This window comes from Lagopus muta, chromosome 10 (genome assembly GCF_023343835.1).
Source record: "Lagopus muta isolate bLagMut1 chromosome 10, bLagMut1 primary, whole genome shotgun sequence".
In the NCBI taxonomy this organism is placed as follows: Eukaryota; Metazoa; Chordata; class Aves; order Galliformes; family Phasianidae; genus Lagopus; species Lagopus muta.
This window is the reverse complement of record NC_064442.1, coordinates 4,811,748-4,837,887: the sequence shown is the minus strand read 5'-3', so window position 1 is coordinate 4,837,887 and position 26,140 is coordinate 4,811,748. Positions and strand designations below refer to the sequence as shown.

The following is a 26,140-nucleotide window of genomic DNA, read 5'->3' as shown; positions in this document are numbered from 1 at the left end:
TAATTCCAAACAGATTATATCTGCCATAATAGTGACTAGCAAGCCCAGGAGAGAGATGTTTTTTAAAGTACCCAGTCACTTAATTTCATCGTGGTTTATAAATCAGTATCAACGCAGTGAATTACTTCTGAAAGCAAAGTTGGCCTCTTGCAAATTCTGGGACCAATTCTGAAAACATCAAAATATTTCTGAGCAGCAAGGTTAATCAGAATGCCTGGAAGTGTTTACTTTTGTCAACCCTATTGAAAAGTAATTCAGCAAAATCACAAAGGGGAAGAGGAAATGGCTATCAAACTACTTCCATTTCATCTTGGAAAGAGTGGTGCCTGTCCTTGTCAGTCACACGGCGCTGGGGCAGAAGAAAAATCTCTGTTCCCACTGTGCCAGGAGCAAACAGTGGGAGAGAAGAATATGAGAGGCTCTATGAAGAAGGCAGTGGGGAAAAGGCGGCGGTTGGATTGGATAAAAAAGGAGAAAGAAGAGTCCAACCAAACAAAGCCATGAACATTTATTCAACTCATGTCAAAAAAAGATATGTAAGCCTTGTAACATATTGACAAATCCCTCACTAAACTGAAATGCAAGCTGCAACTTGAAAAGCTAACACATGCAAACACTTGCAAAATAGACCCTACAGCACTAATTTCAGCACTACTAAGCCAAGTAGGATACCTACTTTTTGGATAACTCTTCTGCATGAAACACAGATAGCTTTTTTCTGAGAAATCATCTCCAAAAGCAAAAATGCTGAGGGTCTTTTTTTTTTTTCCCCCAGCTCTATTAAGGAAACATGCCAGTTTCAGGCTTCCAACAGGGAAAGGGAATAAAATAAAAAAGTTTATAAATTATGAAAAGCGAGTTGACAGTGTGTCCTTATAAATATGAAGATTACCTACGCTACCCTCATGAATCTGAAAAGTCACAGCTTAAAAAAAAATGGCAAAAACTACATATTCAGCAAACTGAAAAATAATGGGCAGGTTTTGCTGACCAGGGAATAGTCTGCAATTTAGTTCTTTTCTTGTTTAACATTTACTGTATATTTCACCATCCTGAAATATTATTAAGTTTACAGGAAAAGACCCATTTTCCACAGAAAGGTCCCGCTATTGACAATATGAAATACAGTCTGATACCTTGGAATATCCTCTGAATCTATTTAAAGTCCCTAAGGAAAATCCTCTTTTTCTAAAAACAAAGATATTTGTTACGTCAGCCAGCAGATATAGACACACATCTATATGAGTGTGAGTCCACAAAAAAGCCACACATACAGTTTCTTGCTTATAGAGTTACTACTTGTGGTGGCTCATCAAATCATAGAAATTGGAAAGTTTGAGTGAACTGGTAGATGGATTGGTTTAAGAAAGGCATAAATACGCAAATAAAAGTGTGCCCTTTCTCTCATCCAATGTCTCTCTCTCTATATATATATACAGTATAAAATACCATGATCTCAGCTGAAGACTCAAGGCACTGTTACTACAGTTCACCTCTAAACATGGCAAGTACTCATTTTGTACTGACAGTCATTAGAGGCACCAGAGCCTAAGGTGTTCCCTCCAATAAATGGTCTGAAATGACAACAAGAAGAAAGTTTTCTCAATTACCACAGTCACTTCAAAACTTCAGTGTCAATTAATTTTGGCAGCTTTGGGAACTAAAAGACTATACATATTTTGACTAGAAGCACAAATGTTGCAATGGGTCATTTCACATTTTCAAAGCTTCCTCACCTGTAATATTTGGGGGCTGAGAATTAAAACCTTAGAAACAAAAGGGAGAGAGAGAGAACCCTGCAAATTTCCTTGTTGCATCTCTAACACAAGTTTGCTTTGCCTGGGAATTATTTTTTGAAACACACCAAGTTTTCTCCATTAGTGCTGTATAAATATCATCTCCAGTGCAGAGCCTGGAGGGAGTTCAGGAGTTTGACTTAATCAGAACAGCTAACATGTATTCAGAAGTTTGGTTTGGAAAATAGTTGAGAATACTGAATAGGTTCAGCCAGCCCTTTGATGAAGCAACACTGTACCATACAAGAAGGGTGAGTTCTCATCACCACAGTGTTAATTACTTCAGTCTGAGTAAGTGCCCACCAGATCTAGTGGTGTTCATTTTCACAGTCCTGCTAAACTTTGGATAGGGGGAGATAAATATTGTCAAGAAAAAAAGGAAAAGTAATTATTTTGAATTATTTACATTTCCAATTGGGTAGATTGAAATTTTTTTCTTAGATTTTCTGCTGGGGAAAAAGAAAGAACACTTTTTCTTAAATATATCTTTTCCATAGGAAAAAAAAAAAAACCACTTTGCTCCTCAAAGTTTGATTTTCTGACAGGGAAGCTGAAATGATAAGTTAACCTTGCAAGTTTTATCCAGTAATAATAATGTAAGTAATGTAAGTTAACCTTGAAAGTTTTATCCCATTTGGGCTAAAGCTTATGAATTAATCCCACCACGCAGAAGTGGAACTATCACTGTCTTATTCAGATAAACAAGGTTAAGCACACAAAAGAAGACTGTGAAACAGCTGTCTCTTAAGGAAACAACACAGCTGGAATGATACCTGAAAGATCTCGTCTTCTCCTCCCAGCGTGTGGAGGAAGTTCATAGGATACCTGTCTGTAGGAGATGGGAAAAGGAGACAAAAGCTGTCTCCCAGGGAAGTGGGAAATACTTTGGGGCACAGATTTCAGCCCCTTGCCTGAATCTCACCTTGAGGTGAACAATCTTGTTCACCATGACTGGTAGGCCCTGAAAAAAAAATTGCAGCATTTAAAGGTCCTTCAGTACCAGCACACAGGAGAATACCTATAGTTCAGCAGATGCATTTTCCTTTAGCTTTGGGTTTTTTCAGACCCCTCACATTTGACCCCGAGATGTTTCTGCCCTGTCACGTGCAGTTTCACATCTAGTGATTATCTACACATATCAGGTCTGGCTAATTCAAACCTTTGTCCCAGCCCAGTTCAGTCTGACCCAATCCCACCACCAGCCTTGGCCAAAGGAATGAGCTCATCATTATGGCACTGAGCCAAACCTGCAACTGAACTATAAAAAAGCAATTAGAAAACACTGTTCTGGAGGAACACAACCCACCATCTTGCCATCTGGTGATGAAACTTCCCAGTGCAGCTGCCTCGAGAACAGTTGAAGCAGGGTGTGAACTGGGGCCCAACACTGTGGGTGCTTCCGTTCATTTGGAGTTTGTCACCTTAGTTCTAGACCTGCTCTGTAGCTTTGCCTTTTCTCATTCACACAAACATGGGGCTTCCCTTTTGCCAAGCACCTCAACTTTCCTAGCCCAGCTCTGATGAAGAAATCAGAGCGTCCACCATGACTTGAGCAACACCAGGAGCTCAGCAGCTCCCTGAACCCTGGACATACCAAAGAACAAATGCCAAATGATCAAGAGGCCTTTTATAGCAACTTGGTGAACTTGGTCCCCCCCCCCCCCAATTATTTCACAGTTTGGAAGGTACAACACAGCATAACGGACCACTGACAGTCTTGAGCAGGAGCAGAGGGGCAATGTGGGGGAGAACTCCTGCCCCAACTCCCAGACATACCAAGCCTCGTTCTTTAACCTCCAGCATCTCAACTGACTTGGGCTATGGGCATGGGGGAAGGAAGGAGGAAGTCAGGCTCTGAAAATTGATTTAATTCTTGGTAATACTACTTGCACAATAATCTGTTCCTTTCAGAAGGACGCAGATTAGGGAAGCATTTGGTCAAGGGGCAGTAGAGGGCACTCCAGGCCAGATCAGGTTAAGTTTTGGTCACTTTATCTCTTCTTGTTGACGTAAAGGCTTGAGGCCATGGCCTAGGGTTTTCCTGCAGAAATGTGTTTACAAGCAGGTCAAGGACTTGCAGACAGATAACCATTAGCAAAACAACTTTTCTATTGACAAAAGAGCACAGAATAGTGTGTTGGCAGATGAATTCTCTTGTTTTGTTAAAGAAAAAGAGAAGTTAAATCAAAGGGCTGGCTCCAGCTGGTTCTCACAACTGGGTTTTCCAGCAAGGATTTAAGATCAAAACTTGCTCCTCATCCACTTGCAAAATGATACTGAGGACTCATGCCAAAGTGCATTTGGCAATAAATCAAGATGGGATTTATTACTGGTCAGCAAACGTGTAAAGCTTGTTAGCAGATTTGTTAACCCTGACTCTGCCTTCAAACTGGATATGTCTGTGGGTCCCCAGCCTGGGTAACTCACCTGGAATCAGGCTTCCCTCAAAGCTCTCTTCCCACCAGCCCCGTTTCATCATGTTTTCTCAAAGCTCAGGAGTCATTTGAGCAGAAAACAGCCAATTTATGGGTTTTGTGCACAACTCACATGAGAGCAGCTCTAGGAAATATTAGTGGAACAGGCTAAGATGTAAGTTTCAGATCAAAACTCCCAGCGTTGGACCACCAATCAGTGCCAAAATTTCCATAAAGCACACACACAAAAAAGCAGGATTTTAAACAGCCACAAAAACAATTAAATATGTTTTTAAAAAGCCACTTCAGAACTACAGTTATTTGCTACCTGTCAGCCAGAGTTACAAAGTTAGTGCATAACCAGCAGGGGAAGTGGCTTCTCGGAAAGCCTTGTTCAGACCCACTGGAGGAATTTGTGGTCTGTTCTGTGTACAGTTTGTGGTGTCTGAGTCATGACCCGACTCCAAGAGCCTCTGGTTGGGGGATGACAAACACTGTCCCTCTGACGGAGGCCTTGCATTAGTCAGAAACCAAATGTGTGCACGCTCAGGAAAGCTGGGACATTTGAAGCCCAAACAATAAAGAAAGCAAAACAACATGAGCTAAGCCCACTGGAATCAGCAGAAGAGTTTCATGTAGTTTGTCTGGCTGTCCAAGAGAGTTAAAAAATCAGCCCACAGCATGAGCAAATAGAAGAAAAGGTCAGCATTTGCCTATGGATGCACATCCATGTCTGCATTACTACACAACACAGGAAAAGCGAAATCATTGTCAAGGCCATTCCATAAACCAAGGAGAAAGTACAGTTGGGATAACTCAGAGCTGTCTCATTAAAACAATGACCACGGGTTTGTTTTCCTTCAAGTTTCTTTTTATCCCTCCCTCCCAGCCCTCACTCCCTCCTGCACACGCAGGTTGCACGTCAGTGCAGAGTCAGGAGGTTCTTGCCCATGGAGGCTGGACAATGCGGCATGTGCAGGCTCAGCAGCCAAATACCATTCAAGCCCCCTGCTTCCCACAAGCCCTCCCTTTTAAAGAGCCCGCTGCTGTGAAAGAAGCTGTTTCTCCAAGGAAGGGCTGCTTTCTCTTTATTAATCATGACACCAAGTGCCACTCAATGCACGCAGTTTTGTGCCTGCATCTCCGTCGCTATTTCCCTCCAGCCCCATTAATACTATTAAAAACTCAATAAATTTTGCTATCACCTTTCCTTAAATCATATTCCTCTATGAAGTGTAGCTATTAAAAGTGCCTGTAAACTCTTCCTATTAAAATGACATTTTAAAAGGCTTGATTTGAACATGGCTATGTCACTTAAAGTGGAAAAGTTTCTGTGAGTTCCCTTCCAAGCTGTTAAAGATTAGCTTGATGTAGATAAGACTATTCCCCAAACTCATTATCTGTCTTCAAAATGCACCTTAAGGACTACTTAATAAAGTCAAGGTTACGTGAAGAGTATTTCAGAGAAAAATCAGTGAATGACTATTAATAAATCTGCATTACAGATTGGTTATTTTGCCAATGTCTTTCATCTGAGCAGTAGATGATTTTATTTTTTTTTTTTAAACAAGCACGTGTTGCTTCCTTATACAGGTCACCAGTGAATCAGTGACAGAGAATTTCAGCTTGTTTACAATTAATGTGATTTACACAATATAAGACATTCCACGGGGAAGAGTCACTTATCTCTGACCAGTATGAATGTACTGCACCAGCCTTACACTTAGAAAGAAAGTCAGGCTACTCACTGTTTAATTCCCAAAAATCTTGTTTCCTACTTATTTCAATGCTAACTGTGGGAAATACTAATCCTGTGAGCTCCAGCACCAGATAGCAGCAAGTCCCTTCAACAGCAATGCAGCCCAACTTCTTGAAACAGGAGAAGCTTTAGCCTAGACAGAATTTATTCTCAAGATCTTCACACTGGTTGCCCGTGCTATAACGTCTTGCAATAGTCACTATGGATTGCTGTCATCTACTTCACTGTCTTCACCACTGCTGCCAGATCAGCATGAAAGGTTATGCCCAAGGACTGGCATTTGACCCTGCAGTCGTTGTTAAAGATTCACCCATGCAGCAAGGACACCATCTTGCCCTGGGCTGACACAAGCAGCTCCAGCACTACTCCTCTCCATAGAGGGGATCAAGCTGCTCCAAAACCCACTCACCTGCCTCTCTGTGCACGTCAAAGGAAGTGGCACAGGACCACAGGAGAGACATCAGCTATTTCTTAAAGATGGGAGAAAGTCTCACCAGAGCTAAGTTGGATGAAAATTTGGGTTGGAAGTATAAGGGTAAATTCAATCTATCAATTAGTTTTCTCACTACTTTGTTTTTTCTCCTGTTTTTAAGCTTTTAAATACTTTAAGTTTTTAAACTACTGCTACTACTTCCAGAGGAAAGCAGTCACCATAGAAGCTCCCATCTGTATATGCACCAAAAAGGTAACTGTGCAGACTCCTGCTGGGCTGGCTTGCTGGAAACTGTTGATTCACTGTACATGGAACAGCTCCAAGCTATTACCAGTTTACCTGCTATTTGACCAGCTCAGAGGAATTTGCATAACACACGTTTCTATATTGGCCATTCTCTACCTTGTACAGTAAATATTAGCTTGATTAAAGGCAAGCAATAATATTATTAATATAAATCTGTGTAGATAATCATTAGCTGTCCCTTACCTTTATCTACAAGTGGTTCCATGAACTCTGTGCTTGTTGACACTGGAGCATGCATTATTGAGATGGAACTGTATTTTTACCAGGTTTTTGTTTCAGGTGTTAGGTCCTCAAAAAACTTGCGTACATCCATAAGGATTATTGCACACAACTGAAATCCTACTCAAGCCCATGCTCTGTGCATGCCAGATGGAGAGCAGCTCTTGTCCAAGAGTCACATACTTCATTAGCACGATACTGAACCTGAGCCTCTCAGCAGGGTATTTCAACTTGATCAGAGTGAATTTAAACCTGCCCACAGTACCAGCAGAGACAAGCCCACCATGGTCTGCATGAGCAAGTGTAAATAATAACAGCAGCAGCCAGCAATTACTCTGCAAAAAATACAAAAGCTTGGATCTGCTTACAAACCACAACACTAATTTTAGTGCTGCGCTTAGGTTCTCCAGTTTAGGGGATTTACACATCAGTTATAGGAGATCTGGTAATTAGGAGACACACCCTTGTGAGTCTCCCCACTGTTTTTCAGATGAAATCCAATTCACCCTTCGTTTCACCTATAGAATTTTTTTTATTATTATTTCCTGAAACTGAAGACAGCAAAAAAGGAAAACCATCTAAGCCCTTCCAGTGCTACCTACTTCCACTGTTAGTAGAACTAGAGAAGCATATTAGAGTAAAGCTCCCTCAATACCAACACACGCACTGGGGCTTAATGGGCAGAACTCCCCCTGCAGAGCTGATGGATCCAAGGGTATAATCATTTTGTTGCTGACACTTGGCCTAAAGTCTTAGTGAGAACAAGCTGCAAGAATATTTAAATCCCCAAAACGAGTAGAGTAGGAACATGCAGGGATGGCAAGGAGAGATAGACCACAACGAATTACCCTGGAGAAGAGCTCTTTTGGTATATTTCTCCATAGATAGCAAAAGATTTTGAACAGGCGAGTTGTGTCATACACACTAAGCCTTTTATTCTGCATTTCTCATCTTCCTAGTTTATCTAAAACCCACGCTGCGTTGAGTGAATTTGGATGCTGATTGAAAAGTACATTATATAGCAGTTACCTGTGAGATGTGCACTTTAGAAGTGAAGGTTTAGGGGCAGAGGAAAGGCATATAATAAAGAGTAGTGTACTTTGAAAGGTCTAGGCAATGCTGCAAGAAATGGCATTACCTCACAGTTGTCAAGGCTCAGAAGTTTTATTACCAAGGAATTTCACTTTTGCCTCTTATTCTTAACACAGTGGCCAGTTCTGGGACTGAGAGGATTTGCTGATCTAATATAGATAGCGATTCCGTAGGTTTGTTCAGATTTATATAGACAGCACCTTGGGATCAGGAATTACATTTAAAATGTAATAAAATGTTCTTGTGCACTTTTACTCACAAATACTGTACTTAAAAAAGTAAACATCAAATAATCTCAGGTATCTTTCAAGAAAATGTTGACATAGCTCCAAGAGCTCATACAGATGACTGAATAGTTTTCTGAGTAAACTTAATAAACTCATATTCTTATACTTGCAGTGTAGCTTGAAGTATCACATCACGAAGAAGAGAGAAAAACTAAGCCATATAAATTAGAAGAAATCTCTTTTAAACATGGTTTTCAACATACACATATAATATAGACATTTATGTAGGCATGCTTTTATACTATTTGCAGTCCTAGGGTTTAAAAAGTAAAGATAACATCTAAGTCCCACTCATGGCAACGAATTAAATTCCCACTGTTTAAATTTCGTCCCTATTCTCAAAGATCTCAGCCTTTTCCCAATCACCAGCAATATAACAATCTCAAGGAGCAGGATTTGACCCCCTAATGTGTTCAGAAGGACTCTGTGTAAGTTCAGGAGTTTTAACACAATTGCTCCTCTAAGTAGTCACAATGATTCATCTACATTATCTGTCTTTATTAAACAGTCATTTCCCCTAGTGAGTCCCACTCAAGGGAATCCTTATTATTCAGACAAGCCCTTACAGTCATAATGACACAAAATACATATATAGGAGTAGTTAATAATACTGTTATTTCTATGTGTGTGGATAAACACTGGCTGGTAACTTTATATCAACAATCCATCTGAGCAGAGACAAATGCACAGTTTACGCAAGCAGGCAACCCGTAATGCTATGAGGTGTGGTGAATAATAGAAAGCAAGGCAGAGCCCTGAGAGACAGCAAATTGGGATTCTTAATGTATTTTGCCCAACAACATAAAATTAGCTCGCTCTTACAGGAATTGATGAGACTGCTCCAAAGCTCACTTGCAGAGACTATATATAATCTCTGCTCCAACAGGGTAGATTCTAAGCTAGAACCTACCCAATCCATTTATGATGCCCAGGTCTAGTTGAAAAGTCCTGCAAAACGCTTCATTCTGAGCCTGCAGCTGAAGCAGTGCAAAAGTTTAAGCAAAGTAAAACCTACTTTTCCTCTCTCCATCCGTTTGCGGTTTCTTTGTGCCATCCCTCAGCCATGCACAGGTAAATTAGCTCCAGAATGAACACTGCAAGCCTTTATGGAGTATGCTGCACTTTGATCTCCCTTGTTTCTGCCCACAGAAGAACACGGCGAGCTAAGCACAGCAATTAGCGGTAACAGCTATTAACGGGCTTCACAAAAGATACAAAAGGACACAAGTAGGAGGTTTACAGCGTGATGGATAAAAACAAAGTGGATACTTTCTTTTGCACATCATTCCTCCAGCAAGCTAAGGCTAAGAGACCATGGGGATGACTGGCAAACAGTCTGCACTTCTGGTAAATGGACCTAACAATGAATATACCCAGCAGCACAGAAAGTAAGTTTAGCTTGTCCTTAACTAAGATCTGTATGAAGAAAAACCATTTGAGAAGACTCTGCTGGACTAAGACTAAGGAAATCACCACAGACACTGCTACAAACACTTTGATTTCTGTGCTAGAAGAAATGCAAAGAAAATGAAAAAAGAAATCAGACAGTGACTTCTCCATAGAAGTACATTACTTTCCATTCACTGTCACCCCAGAAGAGGCCATAAACCACAAAATTACTCTTTCTATTACTGGACAACAGTTTACAAGCCCTAATCACCTCTAGGAAATACTGGAGTACCCCAAACCAACCTTCTACCACTCCATTCTGGTGCTCAGACCTCAGCATAGACCACAGGTGATGGCTCTGCACCATGACAGTGACAGCTCACATTGACTCATTTACAAATACGTATGTTTAGATTACACGTACAGATATATGTATAAAAAGCTGGAAAGAAAGTAAAGGAAAGAGATGCAACAAATCACAGAATGTCTGCAGACTTACAGCCATGAGCAATTTCCTAAATTAGGAAGGAAAACATACATTAATCAGGATATTAGCTCCAGACTGTAACAACATCAGGAGCATTGCTTTTACACAGAAAGTCGTGAATAGACTTAAACAACATTCATATGACATTAACATAATCATTGGCTTTTATCAATAACATACATGAAAGATCAAGAGGTCAATAACTTTTGCCTCCACTGTGAACTCTAGATGTGTGAAAATCTACAGGAACAGCAATAACAACAATTATTTTTACTTTGTCACCTAGCACTTTGTCCAAGGGCATCTCAGAGAAGATGGGAGGCAGAAGTTTATGTTTCCAGAGCCATTTAACTCCACTATTGTTTTGTATTGACTGTGTACTCACAGTAGATAAAGTCTCACTGCAAACAGTGGTTGCAGATGTACTGAACAAAATCTACTGCACACACTGATGGTGAGCTCCCATTCATGACAGTGGGTAGATTCTGAGGAAGAGAGTAAACTGGAACAAACTCAGGTTGGACACTAAGAAAAAAATTATTCCCAGAAAGAGTAGGGATGCAATGGCACAGGCTGCACAGGGAGGCGGTGCTGTCACAGCCCCTGGAGGTGTTCAAGAGCTGAGATGTGTCACTGAGGGGATGGGTTGACAGCTGGAACAGAGGATCTCAGAGTCTTTTCTAATATTAATGACTACTTCAAGCAATAGGGCAACTTCAATGAGAACTTCTGTGGCAGGCTGAACCTGGAGCAAACTCTGGGACTTCGTGGACACTACAGCTCTCTGCCATGAAAAAAGGCAGTTCAGTACCAATTCCTTTCTCACCATAAGCTGCATAAATTGTAAATTGTTATTCATATCTGGTAGATGGGGAAAATGAGACACGGAGAAGTAAAACACGCCTAGGAGCATAATGAGTTCAGGAATAAAAATCTGAGATCCCTTTTCTGATAACTACAAGTGTGTCCTTATTACATTCCCACATTTCCAGACAGTTAGACATGAGTTTTCCCCACATTATTCCCTCCCTCAGAAGTGACTTTACTAACACCCACATAAGACAAAGCAATGTTCAATTTGCCTGCTAAGCTGCTGCTGAGAATCAACTCAGACAACTTAACCATATACTTTCTTTTCATTCACTGACTTCAAGCACTTACTCCAAAAAAAGCAGAGAACCACAAAAGAAAACAAAAAAAAAAAGATCTGAATGCTGTACTAAGTGTTGAACTATACAGTGCCCTATTAACCATCCTCCTATTTTTTTCCCCAAGTTGATTAGTAACTTGTGTTGTAACTGATCTAGACCTGGAAAAAGCACTTGGCTCATGTCCCTTCGTCAGTATCTCCAGCATGGTGTGGACGAAGATCAGAAATCTGTTAAGTGAGGAACGGAAACCTCCAGCTGAAGGAGCTTCAATGGCCTTCTTACTTGAGAATATTTAAAATTGAGAGCTTTGGTGAGGTAGGAATTATATTTAAGAATCCTGTATACGCTTATTTCAACTTAGCCTTAAAGGAACATTCTATCTACTTCTAAAGTGAAGAAAAAGCTTTCTTGGATTCAGTTTTCTTTGATCACTTTTTTTTTTTTTTTTTTTTAAATCAGCTGATGGTGATATGGTATTGTTTTCTTGAAGTTTGCTTAATTCCTTCCTTCAAACCTGAGCCATGTAGCACATTAAGTACTGAGACACATTGGTGAGAGCTAGGTGGGAAAGTGCGATAGAAGCAGACATGAAGTTTTCCTTTCCCCCTCCCCTTGTCCTCTCACAGAAGCACAGGGTACAGCTAAGACCTGAGGTGGAAGGCACTGTGCTGCCTATCACCCTTTTTTCACATTTACCTGCAGTACTGGTCATCTGATCCCAACTCCCCTATTATCGTATCAGGCTAATGGGAATTGCAGTCCAGCATGGGGATAAAGAGCACATAAAACCTTCAGAAATACTTGTCAAGACTTTCCCTTATACTTGCAGATGTTAAAACCAGAGGGCTCTAGTATGTATACTATTGGATACCAAGTGCTAACTTGATTTCTAATGCAATCACCTATAAAATACAACCAATATTTCTGTGAACTACCTCCTATGACACTTCCCCCCACCAAATGCTCTCTGTAAGCTTTTTAATGTTATCTTCAGATATTCAGAATCACTAATGCATCATCACTTGATGATGGATGTAGGAAATCTACCCAATGTTAGAGTTTTGACAAATACTATTCTTTGTTTACACCATGCTCACTTTTAACTACTCAGCACTCTCCATTATGTCTCCGGACATGCTAATCACCCAGTATTTTTTCCACTCCCTAACTGGAAGTCTTTAAGCTATTAAAAGAGAAACATGTGATAATACATGTGTTTGAATATTCCTCAGATTAAAAGTTACTCTTGACAGAAACTGTATATATTCAGCAATTCAAAACTATATGCATCAGCATCCACTGTCTGAATACTCACAATAATTGATGATGTGATCCCCTCATGTGCACTAAAAACATCACTCTCTCAAGCACAGAGATGTCCAGAAGTTTATGGAGGCTGCTCCAAAAGTAATGACTCTTATTTTGCTGTAGTTTGGGAAAAAGGTTTTAATGCTTTTCTTTTTTTTTTTAAATGACCTTCATCTATTTTCCCCTTACTATATAATATGAGAAAGGTCAAATACTACATGCCGAAAGTCTACCTTTAAAATAGGATGCTGCACACCAAGGCAAACTCCACTAAGGCTTGTGGTGTTTGTTTATTAAGACAAATTAATTTGGTTATTAGTGGCCTGGAGTTTCACTTAATTCTTCAGACAGAACAAAAGTCAGTGGACCTCAACTGTCCTTAATTACTTTCTCTGGACGTGATCTCTTCACAGAGCATCTGAAGCCAATATACATCTGTTGTCTTTAACACTTTTGGACGGAGATATAGACATCATTATTCTCCCTACTCTTTCCCCTGCCTCCCCAAATCAAAGGAAAATCAAATATGCTGTTTACAAGCCCATAGACTGTGCAGTGTTGGCCCATTTCCATTACTTGCTGAATCAGGTCATGAGATCCGTACGTCTGAATTCAAGAGGGGTTTGTGTTGGCATCTGGTCTCAGACTCCGTACAGCAGAGTCAGCTATAGACAAAAATGTAATTTTAAAAAGATAAGGACTCCCCATTTAAAAAAAATAAATAAAGCATAAGAGTGAATGAGATACTTACACTTGAATAAATTAGTCATTAAACAACATTGCTCAATTTTATCTTCCTTTTTCTCTGAGGCTTCTATGGTCACAGATGTTTTCTGCAGTTTTGAGGTAAGGGGGCAATAGCACTGCAGTTTTTCTTAAAAAAATATGTAAGAAATTATGCTTACAACAGTGCAGCTTTGAGAGCCGCGCTCACATACACTCCCTCTCTCTGTTCGGCTTCATTTGATAGCTATGAACTGTGGATAAAGAATAAATATGGCTTTTCTGTGCCCTAGGACTCTCACCTGACTTATTTATGTCTGACCTGGTAGAACACCGCTGACCTTGGAAAGTTTAATTGAGGCTGGGATTATATGGCACTGCTTGAGGCCACCTGAATTTAGAGGGTGTGACACTTTCTCTCTTACTGACTCTCTCATGTCTGCTAGGGGATGCATGTGTGCATGCACATTTGTGTACCCTAAATTGAGCCTAGCAGTGATGAAATGCATTGTTTTAAGCCTACAGCACACGCTATTGTAAGAGAAAAGATTACTCTTGTCAGGCAGACAATGTGAATGTTTATTTTGTTTGGTTCTTTGTTTGCTTTTTTCCCCAGCACATTCTCTCTGAAATTTGATTTTTACAGTTGACTCCTAACTTTTTATGAATGTGATTCTGCCTAGAACTGAAAGCTTAAAGAATGAAGGAGAAAGAATTATGTGGACACTTTATCTAGACCCACTCATACATATTGTGTTTAATATCCTTTAATTAAATTTAATTAAAGCATATGATGAATGATGATCATTTTCACTCCTTTTTGGTTTTCAGGAAAGTTATATATACTTAAACCTCCCTACATCACAGTTAAATGTGAAGGGAAAAAAAAAAAAGCAGAGAAAAGATCCATAATACTGAAAGGTGGAATAAAACGAAATGGCATGGATATCTGCTAGCCAAAGAGTACTATCTTTCCTACTGGAGACTGTCCCTAGATGGATATAAACAGCTCTCATCTGGGTTTCTTCAAGGTAGAGGCCAACAAATATGCCATATTATGCACAGAGTCCTTTTATGGCAGAGACTATTGTCCACCAGAGACCGAGCAGATACTGCTAAGCAAACCTCACCTACGGCCACAGGCAAGCATCAAGCCTTAAGGGGATTCCTCGCCCATCCTTAAACATATATTTTCCCTGTCACTCAAAGTTCAGGCCAACAAAGCCCCGAGATAGTCAGGCAAGAGCCACACCGCTAGATGAGAACGTTCAGCTGGTAGAAGGGTTAAAATATTCCACCATGGAAACTACCCACAGAAATTTCCCAGGAAATAAAACAACTCTGATGCTTTCAAGGCCAAAAATTATCCATTCTTTGCCTTACTTCCAATGTAATGTATCGCCTGGACTGAAACAGTGACCGTTTTCTGTTTGTAGGTATCATAGGAAATGAAATGAGGAGAGGATTGCTGTCAAGAGCAGCTTCAATTCCCTCATCTCTCTCCAAGAGGCTGTGCCATGAATCAGGATACATTTTATTATTTTTTATGGTCCTACACAGTGACGTAACACTTACCCACCTCCCAGTGAAGCAGTGCTGAGATCTAGGCACAGGCAAATCCCAACAAGCCATCGGTTAAATGCATAGTTTACAATTCACAGCCCTGTTTTCAGTCCCTATAGTATAGATGATGACTTTGCATCATCTAATAATTGCATCAGCACAGAAAAGCATCTCAGATGGGTGAAGAAAGCACAACAGTAAAGCTATCTGCAGCTGTCTCTCATCATCGGTGACATCCTACAGACATGCAGACAAACAGTATTTTTGGAATTCTGCGGTGAATGGAAGGAACTTTGGAATGACTAACAGACCTCAAGAGAGAATTCTGCTTTTCTCTCTTTCTAAAATAATCCCTCTCTTCCCCTTTGGTGAAACATCAGCCTAAGTGACAGAGGTCTCTGCCAGCCAAAAATTACACCAGTCCATGCAGCTGAACAGTTGCATGACAGTTATGCTCTGCTCCATAAACCAGTTCAACATGCCATCATCAACTGAGAACCTCACACTGAGCATCTAGGAAGCCGAATACTCACCCAAATCCAAATACTGGCACTATTGAACACATTAATGTTTACACCAATTTGCAGTCAATTTCTATCCAAGTCACCACCTACCAGTCTTCATCACAGACTGGGACCTACTGCTCAACATTTCAAGATTCACTAATTTTAGTATTATTATTATTATTTACTGTTGCTAAGTCCCCAAGCAAGCCAGTAAAAATATTTTCACAAGAATATAATTAAATATTTATAAATTAAAAACACATATTGAGAGTCTCACCAGTAACTGAAACCCATCAGAACTTCAATAAGCTGATCTGCATTTATCAGTTTCAAATAGGTACAGTGGGGGAAGAAAAGCATTAATACACACATACTTCTGAAACCCTAGGAACAATAACAAAAAAAAGTGCTAGAGGAAAAAAAGGAATTTCTCTGTGATCCTTATTTATTACATTTTTAATAGAAAGTCAGTGGAGGTCTTATCTGATGTCATTTGGTTTAGGTTCCATGGTATTTTTTGTATTTGACCAAATTCCCTTATCTTCTCATTGCTTGTGTTCTGCTCTGCCAGCATCCAGAAAACTGATATACTTATCTTCAATTTTATAATAAAGTTTTAGCTTCCACGGGATAAAAAAAGAAATAGGGAGAAAGGGGAAAGGAAAATTGCATCTAAGATACTAAACATATCAGGCATGTGTGACTGTCAAGGAATCCAGCAGTTAACCTTGTTCTTAGTATAGAAACTTTAATAGTTGAAAGACATTTGACTCAGACTCATGACTATTTTTCTTTTTTGTTTTCAGTCATTCCCATTTATATGGTCAAATTAACTATTTATTACAATATCAGACACTACTTAGTGAATATTTTTGAGGCAAGGTTGGTGGTCGTTACTTCTGTGATAACAGTTAATAACCAAAGGTGAAAAGATAATTAGAAGCATCAATTGCTGAGTTAGAGAATGTAAACCAAAAACTAATGAGCAAGTTACTACGTGAGTGTCCATAAGCTACTGTGTGAGTGTCCATTCCCATTCTGCCATGCCATCTCTGCCCTCAGATAAGCTTTGTAAATTAAATGACTATCAGCTTATCACAGTTGCATCTTTTTACATTCATACTCTGATCTTCACACGTGGAAACAAGAACTCATGGCTGCAACAAAACTGTGTGCATACACATAAACACACAGACGTAGCCAGATATAACGTCAGCATGCATCATTCAGATAAATAATGTAACAGTTGTAAATCCTACCTACAAATTTTCATGACAAAAGGAAAAAAAAAGAGGAATACTTGTGTCTGAGTCCATTTGCTTTTTGATTACTATCAGACTTCAGGTAATGCTACTGTGTGTGTATACATACGTGTGCACACATGGACATTAATCTGTGCACTCATGTCTGTACGTGTATATAGACGTTATTTTCTGTATTTTGCACTTCAGCCTTCTGTTTTGGATTTTTTTATGCTTAATTACCATTTCTACTTGCTTGCTTTTTTCCTCAGCCCACCAAGTTGCAGTGTGTGAGAGGCACAATTTGATTTACAGCGCTAAGAGGTTTTAAACAATACATTTCATGCCACTAGAGGCTTTAAGCAAGATCCTGAAGCAACAGGCTATCTTTCCCTAAAGCTTAAATATTGAGATTCACTGGAGTATGAAGGTCAACAGGAGACTCAGGAAAGGGTAAACGGTTTGGTATGATTACGCTATGTCTGAACCAAACTGGCTTTCCCAACAAAAATGTGTCAAGTAATACAGACAGTTCATAGATATGAATTTCTTCTCTGTGCTTCTGCCAGTGTGATATTTGAAGGATCCTGCCAAAGATTTTAGTCCCAAACCTTGTGTTTTGTATTAAATAACAGGATTTAATAAGAACTGTTTATATTTCCATGACATAAAAAAAAAAATGTAATAATATGAAAAAAATTCCCCTTTCCCAAGCTCAGATTTTAACAAATCCTGAAACTCAGAACCAGAACTGCAGAACGACAGCCAGAAAGAATAGGCTCACCTGCATCTCCTCCCTGCCCTTCGCAGGGACCATGTATCCAGCCCGTGGCTGTTTCCTTGCTGACCTTTTTTCTCAGGACAGTTAAGTAGCAGACAGTGGACTCTGTGTGTTAGAAGTAGTTGTTTCCAAAGGTGTCCCTTGAGCCCTCTCAGTGGACATCCTTGGCTCTACATGGACATCTAGAAAAGGTGATCCAAAGAGAGATCCCTACCACTTTTTCCACAGACAGATGAGATACAGAGTCAGTCAGCTCCTGAGTCACTGCAGTTTACCATGCGTTCTGAAAATCAGATGAAATTGGTGACAACTTACCGTAAAATGCTATGCAGTATGTCATGAGCTGACTGACGAGCAGCACAGTTATCTGCACAGAAGAGGCAGGGCTGGAGGCAGTAGCCTCCCCTGATGTCCCAAGCGAAGCCTTCCTGTCAATCAAAGCCCTTATAACAAACCTACACATGAGGATTTCACCGTACAAAATTCACTGTCATCAAGAGATGATAAGCCCTCTGAATCCAGGCAAGCTTACTTCAAAATACTGCTAAGTGGTTTGTAAGGGGGGTGTGTGTTGCACTGAGCCTTGTGCAGAATTTCAGTCTAAGAGGTGTCTGTCCTCTACAGAGAGACCTGGTCAGAAATAACATGTTACCCAAAACTATCTGAAGCTCCCACAGATTCTTTCTACAAAAGAACTGAAATTAAAGTGAAACAATTGAAAAAAGCACTTTTCCAATCTCTCATTATTTTACTCTTCGCCAGACACATCACTGTTAACTCAATTACAGGAGCTACAATAACAATAGAAATAAGGGGTATGAAAAAAAGATAATTTGGACGCATCTTTATGTTAGCAGAAAGAATAGTTTTATCATTCTATTATCCATATATGGTCCAATGTTAGTTATCAGACCTTGAAAACTGGGGAAAAAGGTATAAAGAGGAAGGTTAACACAGTTCTGACTGAGTGGGGAAATGAGAAGGCCAAATGTACATTAGTCAAAGAAGGAAAAATAATATCCCAGAAAATGAATAAGAAATAACTATCCTCAGAATAATACTATATAAATACATTTGCTGTAGGTCACATAAAAGATTCATGGCACACACATGTACAGGTCAAATTACCTTTAAATATTAAATTTCTTTCCAGCAGAGAAGAATTTCAGATTTATTCTGTTTTCATAAAGAGAAAGGATGCACCCCATGCATTATTATTTGCTGACAAATGATAGCTTCTGGGTTTGCCTGCAAGATGTATGTTAGAAACACACTTTCTCATGATTTAAAAAAAAAAAATCATCATGAAATTCATCTCTTCCCCGATAAGTTTTTGCTTTCTTTTGGCTCACTAAATCAATATTTTCCTGTTATGGTATTATGAAAGTTAGCATTGGAGAACACCTTTTTGGTCTCTTAAAGCAGCCCATTTTCCTGCTAACGCCGTGTGTTTTTTCCCTGCAGCACATTTTGGGCAGTCTGGTTTTGAAAGCTTTGGCGAATCAGCAGCAAGGTTATGCAGCTCCTTGGGGACATGACTCCACACACACCTCACCATTCAGACATTTTCATGTTAATAGGTCTAAGCAGGGATAACAGAACCCCACAAAATTATAATGAAGATCAGGTACAAACTCAAAGCTAAGCAGACAATGGCACGGAGTGGTAAATCTATTGAACAACTGGTAACAAACTATTACTACTGAATTTATGGTTCCAGTTTGGCCTATATTGGTTGAAAACAAATGTGTTATTATCTCCTGGCTCTTTGATGGTCTCTCTGGAATGAGTTGTGACTCTTCCAGATGGATAGATGTTCAAAGCGTGAGACCAACTTTGTGCCGACAGTCCTGAAAACCAAACCCAACTCAATTACAGCGCAAAAACTCATTCATTCAAAATATGTCAAAAGGCCTAGTACAAGCTCACAGTAAAAATATCATAGAGTCCTTGAATCATTAAGGCTGGAAAAGATCACTAAGATCACCAAGTCCAACCATCAACACATCACCATCATGCCCACTAAGCCATGTTACTCAGTATCTTCCAAACACAATATAATATCAAACTAAAAATACTCAGAGTGTCTTTAATAACACACAGATAAAGATTTATGACCAAATGTAATGATGCTGTGATTTTTCATTAATAAAGGAAAGACTGGTTTTACTTCCAGACTGGATAAGACTGTGCAAGCATATACTTTGCCTTCAGCAATGCTCAGAGGGATACCAAAATCACGCTGAACACCAGGAGATGCTGCCAGGCTTTAACTCTCTTTCAGGACAGAGCAGAAGATAAGCAGCAATACTGAATTGTGGAGATCATAGAATCATAGAATGGCTTGGATTGAAAGGGACCTTAAAGATTATCTAGTTCCAACCCCTGCTGTTGCCATTCGCTGTCTGTCTGGTCCTAGCAGCACCTCCTTCAGAGATAAAGAAAAAATGTCTGGAGCACCCCTCCATGATTCCACAATTCTATGAAAAACATCCCTGATGTTAGTTTCTGTATCAAAAGAGTTTAAAAGATTTTTCGCTTCCCACATACACTCAAAGTAATTGCAGGGACCTGCTCAAATCCAGAGCTCTGAGTTATAGCGCTCTGGTGGATTTAGCAGTGGTGAACTCCATCATTCCCCTTCCTCCTTCTAGCAGTATGAACTAATACATGTGAGGGCAAAGTGGCTGAGGACGTACCTCCTACCATCCCCTGGCAGAAAGGCAGCAACCTCCAGCAGCTGAGACCGCTGGGGTCTGTGAGCCAGCGCCTTCAGGCTACAGACTCTCAGGCAAGGAGGCAAAGTTCAAGGCAGAGCACATTGCACAGAGGAAGCTGCCTCCACGAACTGCGTATCTGAAAGTACAGCACATTTCGTTCTCATTCATTCAGGGTAAATATGCCACTGCAAGACTGAGGCTAAGGACTTCGGTCATGACTTGGCTGTTTGCATGCAAACCTTGGTCTCAGAGGAAAATCCCACAGTCAGGTTATTGTCCAATCTTCCTGGCAGGGTCTGGGGGAAACCTGCTCCCTGGACTGTATGCTACATACTGAAAAACACTTTCCTGGTAAGGGGAACTTTGTGAAGCCTTTAGTCACTGCTTTGACTTAGGTCCGACCTGCAAAGATGGCCCCAATCCTTTATGGTCTATGATATTCTATGATTCTATGATTCTCTAGCTCAGTGCATGGCCTTGGTGGCTTTGCACGGTGGAAGGCAGTGCCTTATTTCCTTAGGATTACTGCCATTCACGTTCTGTCCATCATTTGTAATTAATGCCCCGCAGAGACTTCTTGGATAGGATTTTTTTATATTGATTTAAATCAGTAGAAATAATAAACATAATGAAGTAGACCGCTTCAGACAGAAATCATTAGACATGGGAGTTAAAACTGCCCAGCCCTCAAGTCTCCATCAGATGAGTAAAACTCAGGGGGTGGAGAGACACATGGAAGGTGAACACAAAAGAGGCACGTACACAAGGGCACAAATTTGTTTTCCTTTCACTGCAAGTGAACACTCAGGGGAAAGAGTTTGCAGCGTGAGACGAGCTCCAGTTTCCATAGTCTCCACAGCTCCTGCTGAGGGCAGGAAAGCCATTCTTTCCATTCATGGTGTTGACTTTTTTGTTGCCACCATGCCCAGGCAGCTCCTGCAGACCATCTGGCACAAGTGAACCCATTAACCTCATTTTCCAAAGTGCACACCTCACCCAGGGCTCCAGCCGCCGTCTCTCTGCCAGAGGACACCGGGACAGGAGATTTCTCTCTCTTTTCTCTTCCTTCCCTTTCTCAGCGTTGAGGCTTTAAGAGAGGTGGTGCCTGTCTTCCTCAGAAAGCCCCTTGATCTCAATGTGCTCTCTTTTCCCTTTCTTTACCCTCACCTCCATTCCCGCCTGCTTTGTGTTTTATCTCAGCCTGTAAAGTTGTGTGATTACGGATAGAGAAGTCACCACACAAACAGGATAGAATTCACCACAATGGCTGTTTTGTTCATATACATTTCACTGTCTGTCTCTTGTCGGAGCGTGGCTATCATCTTCTACTAACAATATCCCTGGGTAAATGATAAAGTCAACTCTGGAGTAAAGCTAGACGTTTTATCAGCATGTTCAAACTATCCCCTTACAGCTCTGTACTTGCCAACTGCACATCCTTTTCCTACACAAAGACTCAATGCACATTAAAAAGGCACTTATTGAAGCTGGTGTTTGTTTGCAGAGAGGGTGTGGATCCCGCTCGCTGTGGCAGTCACCCTCCATAGTTTTTCTCTCATCTCCAGGAGAAAACCGGGTGACGCAGTTATGCTGCGTGACAGCCTCTTGGCTCAAGTTTGAGGTTACTTCACTTCTTGCCAGGTCATTCTTCTTCATTCCTCCGCTGATGCTAACTGATGGATTTCCCCTAAGCTGACGACCGAGTTGATCTAATGCCTTGCTGCAGGAGAAAAGTCACCGCAGACACAAGATAAAAGATAGGCAGCTCTGAGGTCTCTGTTGGCTGCTGTCCTGAAGCCACAAGAAATTGATAACAGGGGACCTTCATAAACTATCCATACGTCAAAAAGCACAAAAAATGATAAACCTCCAAAAGCCTTTCCCACTCTCAAATTTGGTGATCAGATTAATGCTGTGAAACAATCTCCTAATAAAACAGTTGTACCCACATCTTGCCAGGCAAGGATTAGCAGATGTCTGCTTTGATAAAGTTTGACCTGTAACAGAAAGTAAAGCTGTGAAGCAAAGGTGGCTGTTACATTCATTTATTTCTTCCTCTAACATAAACAGGGGCTAGGGCTGCTGATTTTGGAAGTGAGTGCTATGCTTTGCCTGGAAATGCTCTTATTGCAGCTGTTTCTCGGATGTGGGGATCTGTGTGGATTTCTCACAAACTTAATTCTTTTTGAGTACGGTATCTCTTTCTCTCCACCCTTTTCCCTGCGTCCGTTTAAAATAAAGAGCCTTTGCAGAGGAACCACTCTGTCCTCGGAGTTTATATAGCAGTTAGTGCAATCGGACCCTAATCCTGGCCGGATGTTTAAGAGATTAAGAAGAGGAGGAGGATGCCTGTTTATACAGAAGGCTTTCTCTTGTTAGCCAAATAAAGAGAAAATTTCCTTTTGGTTTAATTCTTAACTGTTTTGACCTCTTACAGCAGGGTTAAATTTAGCCCTTTGTTCTAATGCAGAGTGAGACACTGTGAGCAGAGATGAGCTAACTACTTAATTTAGTTTCATAGGGGTTGATGTAAAGGTTTGCCTTGCTCACAATTTCCCGCTTCCTACATCCCAAGCTAATTCCACTTCAGGCCCCATGGGGGCTTAGCACCTGAATGAACATAGCGTCTCACAAGTCAAATAAATAAGAAGAAAAGAATGAAAGATTGAATTTAAAGAGAATGAAAAACATTTTTCCTTGTCTGAAGATATGGACCCTTCCACTGCACTGAATATTATTGAGCAGAAAAAGACTGCGCTATAATGATTGCTTATCTCTGTCTTTTCTCTATTTCCCTTGAACAGGGGTTGGGAGTTTTCATTTCCTATGTCATTTATAACGTGCAGAGTTTCGTATTTGGGGGTTTTATTTTTTGTATGTGTGTGTCGTGAAAAGAGGGTCCATTACATTCTGCATCACTCTTCCTTATCCCAGCCTCTCTTAATGTTAAAGTCACCATTTCTTCTTAGTGCAGTGCATTCTGATGGAGCTGGATGATTTGCAAAGCTGTGTATAGACTGAAACGTTTCTTAACACCTGGTCACTGATCTGAAGCTTGTCTGTTAACCACAGTAAACTCAGTCAAAGTAACATCTGTAGTTTTGTAAGCATACACAGAGTAAGAAACCACTTCCCAAAATGTCTTTATCTGGCAACTTCAGAAGACCAAGCACTCCGTAACAGTCTTGAAATCCAAGCCAACATCTAACTCATAAAAATGGTCTTTCTAGGTCAGGGCTATGGCACATTGGCAAATACATGTCGAATGTGCTCCACAGTACCTGCCCTGTTCTGTTCATTACCTAAGAATGTCCATCTGGAATTGTAGAACTGACCACAGTTCTTGTGTGTGTTTTTTTTTCATTCTGGTCCTAATCCAATTCCCACTCCAATTCTCACCACGCTCCTATTAACTCCTTGCTGTGATGGTTACCAGAGAGCTAAATTTTGCCCAAATTTGCCCCAGTGCAGTTTTTCACTCATTTGACTTTCTATCCCAAAGCCAAACTAGCTTTTCCCTAAGATCCTGCAATTTGAAACGGTAGCATTCATAAGAATCTTCTCTTCTGTATCATTTTTCTAACACAGAAAACAAACGCTGTACCATAATTGACTGATTCTCCCAGGTCATTGCTCCTGGGGATGTTAGGAAAAGTTTAGTTTTAAGATTCATATTGAAACCTTGCCATCAAAGGAACATAAAAGGTTTCTGCAATGTTAGATGCTGTTCTGCCTCTGCCTTGCCTAACAAGTGGCCCTAAGACTGCTAAGCATCTGAACACATCTGGCTTCAGTCACCTAAGCTTGCAGGTCACTGGATTGCTCTTTCTGTTGTCTTTTGCCATAAGGATTTTTCTCAACCAGATCGAAAGCTTTTAAGTAGCTGTATGTTTGTGCCAAACACTAATTGAATGAAAGGGAAAGATGTGAGCCAGATGCAACAGGCTAAATTCCCTCTTGAAGTTAATGGAGTTACTTCAAATTTAAATCGATGAATCTGCAATGAGGATCTGGCCTAGATCCTCTGTTCCAAGAAATAGTGAGACATATTGAAAAATTGATACATCATTGTCTGAAGATAGAGCAAGAGCAGAAGAATCTAAGAAAAATGTGATATGCAGATCAATGAACTTTTGATTAAAGATACCTATTTCCTGTTACAAGCAACAATTTGTATTCCTCAATTCTGCAAATGAGTGGAGGATTTTACAAAAGGTAATTTATGTATTTTGTTGGATGTACTTTGTTTGAGTCTCTTTTATCTGATTTTTTATGTCAGCAGAGTGAACATTTTGCATCTGCATAACAGCTTATGAAACAATGCTTATCGGTTATCTTCCTCACTGTCAGCAGGAACATGAATCAACTCTGTAGGCACATCTCATTGAAAGACAGCACTCAGAAGCAGCACCAGCTCAGTGGCATAAATAAGAAAATATAGAGTTATTGGAAGTATTTCTCCACCATTATGATCTGAGTTAAGCCTACCAAGAAATGACCTCCTCTGTAATTATTGCTATTTTCACGTGAAGTTCCCAAATTAATGTGTATGCTCATTTGAGCACATAACCTAACATTTTCAAACCAAACAAACAAAAACAACTGGAAAAGGTATGAGAATCTGAGCAGGCAGATTTCTTATGCTTAGGAAGTGCTACTTTTTTTGTTCATTTCTTTCTTTTGCTATTTCAAAGCAGTTTTAACATTTCAAAATAAATCTTTATTATGAGTCAAAACAAAACATTTCATCTGCATAACATCAGAGTATTTATTCCCAAAGTGACCTTTTAAACTTGAAAGAATTGCACAATAATTACTGACTTTTCTTTCATAAAAGCCACTTGAAATTAAAAACTTAATCTATGCTTCTGTAAGGACATATGATATTTCGACATTACTGAAATACTTCATTTCATACATATTACAAAATCTGACATCGTTGAAACATTTTGCTCTAAAATAGTAGTGATTTTTAAAGTTGCATTTTTCCTCTCCATAATGACTTTGACAAAAATTCTAGCTGACTTGAAATTGGGCTTCCTCTTACTGAGAACATGGGAAGTTGAAGTGCTAGGTAAAAACCTGACCACCCATGAGAGTTTTGCTGTTTACTTCAATAGAGCCCAGATTGCCCCCATGGAATTCAATGGCATCATGAAATTTAGAAGTACTGGCTCCACACTATTCAATGGCAGCAAGAGATTAAAGAGGAGTTACACAGGATGGTGATAGTAGAAAGTAATGTATATGGTTCAGATTTAGTACATATCACAGAATAGGCCACAGGGGTGAAAGGGGAGTGGGGCAGGAATTCCAGCTGAACTAGCTCACTTGTCCCTAATCCCTGCTATCTGATGAACTGCCCCTGGCAAGGACCACAGTAGTACAAAAATTATGCCAGTGTTCTTGTGTCAAAGGTGATAGAAAGCTAGAAATCACTTTGCATCAGATGGCTGTAAAAGATTTCCAAAGTTTGGCCTGGATCAGTTTCCCCAGCCATTCAAGAAACAAAAGTAGAGCTCCATATCAGTGCATATCAGCACTAATTCCTGTATATCATTTCTGAAAGGCTTCAGCTCAGAGACTCATTTTGTCCATCAGCTTGGCTCAGAGGTGTGTCGACAGGGGAATATGAAGAGACCAGACTTAAAAACTCTGTCTGGATCGGAAAACAATTGAGGGAATGACAGGAGGGGAAGGGTAGAAAACAAAGTGGGGAGAGGAAGCGAAGAAGAGAAATAAAGCACAAACTTACACATGCCAGAACAGAATCTTTTTCACTTATGAGAAGAAAATACACTCCTCTGGTCTGACAGATGAGCACACCTATAGATTTACCTACAGACTTTGATAAGCACATTTTCCTTCCTGTTGGTAAACATAATGCATCATTTTGCAGTCACTATTAAGGGTTATTCTTATCTTAACACAGTGCCTTAGAGAGTTGGCACCCATCATTCCTTGC

At 40.1% G+C, this 26,140-nt stretch overlaps 1 long non-coding RNA gene across 7 annotated transcripts in view; it reads right to left on the bottom strand.

Annotated features, from left to right (window-relative positions):
• LOC125698245 (uncharacterized) overlaps positions 1–26,140 on the bottom strand; it is a 352,601-nt gene that overhangs the window by 140,148 nt on the left and 186,313 nt on the right. Inside the window, exon 1 of one of the 7 annotated variants that reach the window (XR_007379136.1) lies at positions 9,322–9,407. The exons of the other annotated variants lie outside the window; for them this stretch is intronic. This is a non-coding gene — a long non-coding RNA (uncharacterized LOC125698245). Of the gene's footprint in view, positions 1–9,321; positions 9,408–26,140 lie in introns of those variants that run through there. 7 annotated transcript variants of the gene reach the window in all.